Source organism: Nycticebus coucang, chromosome 5 (genome assembly GCF_027406575.1).
Source record: "Nycticebus coucang isolate mNycCou1 chromosome 5, mNycCou1.pri, whole genome shotgun sequence".
NCBI classification, from domain to species: domain Eukaryota; kingdom Metazoa; phylum Chordata; class Mammalia; order Primates; family Lorisidae; genus Nycticebus; species Nycticebus coucang.
The window spans coordinates 86,845,570-86,850,380 of record NC_069784.1 but is presented as its reverse complement, the minus strand read 5'-3'; the positions used below and the strand labels follow the sequence as shown (position 1 = coordinate 86,850,380).

General features: G+C 46.2%; 1 non-coding gene across 1 annotated transcript; it reads right to left on the bottom strand.

Moving 5' to 3' along the window:
• Positions 1-4,357: 4,357 nt before the first annotated feature.
• LOC128587010 (small nucleolar RNA SNORA72) lies at positions 4,358-4,487 on the bottom strand. Its single transcript, XR_008380446.1, has one exon. It is a non-coding gene; the product is annotated as a small nucleolar RNA SNORA72 (small nucleolar RNA).
• Positions 4,488-4,811: the final 324 nt, after the last annotated feature.

Genomic DNA, 4,811 nt, shown 5'->3' with positions numbered 1-4,811 from the left:
CCCAACAGCCATTTCATGCTGGGCGCTGCTGGTCAGACCCTCACAAGGCCAGAATAGCCTAAGTGCCAACATCTGGAGATTATTGGTTCACTTTCAAGGCTACAGCCATAGATAAGTTGGGGAACTGGACTCCGTAGTACCTGTCAAGGACCCAGGGCTCTCTGTGAACCCAGTGAAGTGTTGACTAACTATGAATTTAGTACAGAGTAAGAATGCTTTCGAGTGTATGATGCCCCATGATCATATCAATGTATACAGTTATGATTTAATAAAAAAAAAAGAATGCTTTGATGATACTACCACTTTCAGACTGGTAACTTTGTAACCCAGGAGGAAGAATCTGTTTGATGTGTAGTATGATGAGTAACAACATTGCTGATGTTTACTTTTACTGTGAGAATAGAAGTGACAAAGGGAAAGAAAGGGCAGAGCAGTTCTTTGAGGAGGTATCCTCCTTGTTCTCTGAACTGCTGGCTTTTCTGTAAAGGAAAGTGAAATTGTTGATCTCCATTCTGCTTCTCCATTGATTGGCTTGGGTGACAGGCACTCCTTGGAACATAGGAGGGAGGGGTGGGAGCGAAGGGTCCCCAGAAAACTGAATGCATCAGGAAAGGAGGGGAATAAGTGGCAAAATGTCTTTGTTTTGTGGCTAGCGCTGCTGTGTCAGCGGAAGGCCAGCATTCTCATAAGAATGAGGGTTTCTCTTCTTGTTTCTAGACAAACCTGAGATTTGACTAAAACGTTTCATTGTTCTCTGGCCTCCTTTGACTCATTGTTTTTCCTTGGAATTGTCTTCCTCTAGCAAGGGAGAGTTCAAAACTAAGACACGACTGATTACAGAGACCTTGCGACACAGCCTCCACCACTCGCGTGGGCTTCGTCACCACAGGTGCAGCTAAGCTGGCACACTGCCTTCCCACTCGACCTTGCCAGAAAAGTGTGTCAGTAGGATAGCTTTTGTTTGGTTATTTAAACATTTCTTTTCCTTTTTAAAGAATTTTTGCTAAAATTCTGAGAAAATGACTCTGACCAACATGCAGCTGTGGGGAGCTGGGGAGGGGCTCTCATCATCAGGCCGACCTGATGACCACACAGGGGGCAGGGGACTTAGCCAGGACCCCCACCCATCCCGATTTTAGGACAGCTGGGTTGTCCTGGAATGGGCCACTGTGGCCAGATACATCCTTCAGAGGGCAGCGAGCTTGTCCCCTGGCCCTACCAGTGCGTTCTAGAGTGTTCCCACTGCTTTGCAGGACCCCTTCCACCTCCAGCGTGGGTCAGATACACCATTACACTGCCTCTGGCCTCTGATTTTTTCTTTCATGTCACTACCAGAGTTTGCAAGACGTATCTGAAGGCTTCTTTTATGTAGTAACCACATTTTCTAGTATCTGATGCTCTGACATCTGCACCTTGCAGTTCCTGGGGGCACTGCCTCTCTCAGGGCTGGGCAGGTCCTGGAGATGAGGTAAAAACTCTCCCTGTGAACACAGCTTCTGTGTGTAGACCAACCAATCTGGACCCCTAAGCCCCAACCACCTCCTTTATCAGGCTCTTACACTCTGATTACTATTTCTCCACCCTAATGGCCTGAAGGTCAAACAACTAGGGACAGCCCTATACCCAGAGTCCACTGGAGTCTTTAACCTGGAGCCAGCTTCCCCATCACACTGGTCCTTCCTGACGAGTGTGGGCTCTTGACCCTGCATTCCCCTCGCTCTGCTCCTGACTGCCATGCAGCTCCCCATGGCCCTGGGTAGTCTGCCCTGCCCCATTCCTAGAAATCAGACAGCGGAAAAACTTCCATCCTGAAAGTCATTTCCTTGTCCACATGTCTTGTTGTACTTGGATAATGCTACCCTTACAGCATCTTATTAATGATCCTCTTATCCACTGGACTGGGACCTTCCAGAAGAAACCATGTGTCTGTGTTATCCAGACTGTAGCCCAGCACCTGGCACATAGCATTTGTCTGATAAATGAATGAGCGGATATTGTTAAGAGCCCTTGGTAGTTCTAGGAAGAGAGTTTTATGAAATGTTTTTTCATTGTAATGTATCATCTCTCTTTAACCAGAATGACACTCCAGACCTCACTGACTGAGTCGAGGCCACCTATGAACTATGAAAATGTAGAGGAGACCATCATTGCTTCTATGGCCTCTACAAGACTTTGGGGAGGGGACGACTATATTTTAGTTGACCTAGAAGAAACCAAAGACCTTTAGCAAACTATGAAGCACCTTTCATGTGCAAATCACTGGCTGATGCTTTATTTGTGTGACCTCTCTTGGGCTGACCTCGTCCTTGTAGTGTATTTAATTTCTTCTTTCCAGATGAAGTAATTGAACCTAATCGAGGTTAAGTAACCCACATAAGAGCACACCATTAAGTAGCAGAAGCAAAATTTGAACCCAAGACTATGTTAGAAAAAAGCCCACGCTCTTCCCATTATGCCAGGGGTAGTGCGTGTCAGATGCTGATAATGATAACACCGGACCCACAATAGCATGTTCCCCAAACATGTAGTAAGCTATACATCTTCTAATTTAATCATCTTCAAAAACTGAGGGAGGTAGTCTATTTTACAAATTCCAAAAGGAAGCATGGAACAGTGTAATAACTCGGTGATCGTACAGCTAGTAAGTCATGTAGCTAGGGGTTGAATCCAGGCTGGTTTCAGAATCCACCAGCTGACCTAATTCATTCAGTTTTTTCACATGTGCACATGTGTAGGAGTTTGGCAACAGTGTGAAGGGCAGGGGACAGGCAGGGCTGGAAGCTGGACATGACTTTGTTTTATCATTTTTAGACATAAAATTTCTTGGACAAGGATTGGCAAAATCTGTGTGAGCAGTAACAATAGTAATGATGAGCAGGGATAAATATAGCTGAATATTTATTTTCTGTGAGCCAAACCAACTAGGGTAGGGACAGTGTGTCTCCTTAAATTGCCTCTGTACTCTCAAAGGGGCACAGCATCCCTGGTGTTTGTGATGTTGCGGTAGCTATAAACTCAGACTTCAGGGGGGTGCCTCGGTGATGAAGTACTCCTGAAATGCTATAGATCCCCAGGCCTTTCTGCTTCATAGCTGTGTCTACCACCAACTCTTCATCCGACAGCCATCCGTCGGCCTGGCTGTGACAACCAGGCTGAGAAGTCTGTGCCCACAGGAGCCCATGGCTAGGGACAGGCTGTGGCTGTCCCGGACCCTAAGGTGGCAAAGGTGCAGAACAGCCTCCTCCCAGCATGGCACCTGGGGAGTCATCACTGCTCCACCACTGCATACTATTTTATTTTATTTTTTTTTAAACAGAGTCTCACTTTGTTGCTCTAGGTAGAGTGACCTGGTGCCATCATAGCTCATAACAACCTCACTTTCCTGGTCTCAAGCAATCCTCCTGCCTTAGCCTCCCAAGTAGCTGGTACTACAAGCTCCTACCACCACGCCCAGATAGTTTTTCTATTTTAAGTAGAGACAAGGTCTTGCTCTTGGTCAGGTTGGTCTCAAAATCCTGAGCTAAAGTGATCCTCTTGCCTTGGCCTCCCAGAGTGCTAGGAATATAGGCTTGAGTCACCATGGTGGCCCATCACTGCCTATTAAAGGTGGGCCTGTGTCGCCAGACAGAACTGGCTCAGCTCAATGTCACAAGTCACTGTGGAAACAGATCCAGGACCTCCCTGGCTGCCCTATTTTTGCTGTTACCATCTCCAGTATCCACAGGAGCCTGGGGCATTGCTGGGCAACCTGCCATCTTGGCCTTCTTCTCCTCTCTCTCCTTCCCTACTGCGATCAACTATCTCCTTGCACATTTTCCCTGGAGGATTGGCCAGACCAGGGTCAGAGGTCCTGCAGGAAGGATGCCAGGGTCCTTCCTCCAAGAAGACCCCACTGAGAACCAATCGCCGCCTTCCAATAGTTTTAGTGTTCCCATTTCTAACACATGTGTCTTCCAGAGGCTTATTATTTCAGGCATGAGTTATCTGGAAGTTTTCCTCATCTTTCTCCTACTATTAACATTTCAGCCATTTTCTGCAGGGAGCCAGAGGTCTCTGAGTACAGAGAGAGTAATCCATGGACCATGATTGTCTTGCTGCTGGTTTAGGAGGCAACATGTTGTTGCTTGAGTTATTTTATTTTACAATTCATTTCATGACAACTTGGGATCACAAAATTTCCCTACTTTAGTTATATGCCTTTAGACAAAAGTCTGCAAATTACCACTGATTATTTAAAAAGTCATTCCATTAGCTGAACTGTCATTTTTCTTAAGGTTGACCAAAGATAACCTAGAATCACAGCCATTGACAGCCATTATACAATCACACAAAATGATCATGTAACAAATCAGACCTGGTTTCTCACCGGCATTTATAAAACTATACTAGGGAAAGAACTAGGTCTGGGGACATGTGCATGATTTTTATATAGCAAATGTTTAGTCTGTCCTGCTTAATATAAAATCAGAAATCAAGAATATTTGCAGTTGTTTTGGGGTTGTTTGTTTTCTTTTTTTTTTTTTTTTTGTAGAGACAGAGTCTCACTTTATAGCCCTCGGTAGAGTACCGTGGCCTCACACAGCTCACAGCAACCTCCAACTCCTGGGCTTAAGCGATTCTCCTGCCTCAGCCTCCCGAGTAGCCGGGACTACAGGTGCCCGCCACAACGCCTGGCTATTTTTTGGTTGCAGTTCAGCCGGGGCCGGGTTTGAACCCACCACCCTCGGTATATGGGGCCGGCGCCTTACCGACTGAGCCACAGGCGCTGCCCTGTTTGTTTGTTTTCTAAAAAACTTACTCAGGTCTGTGGT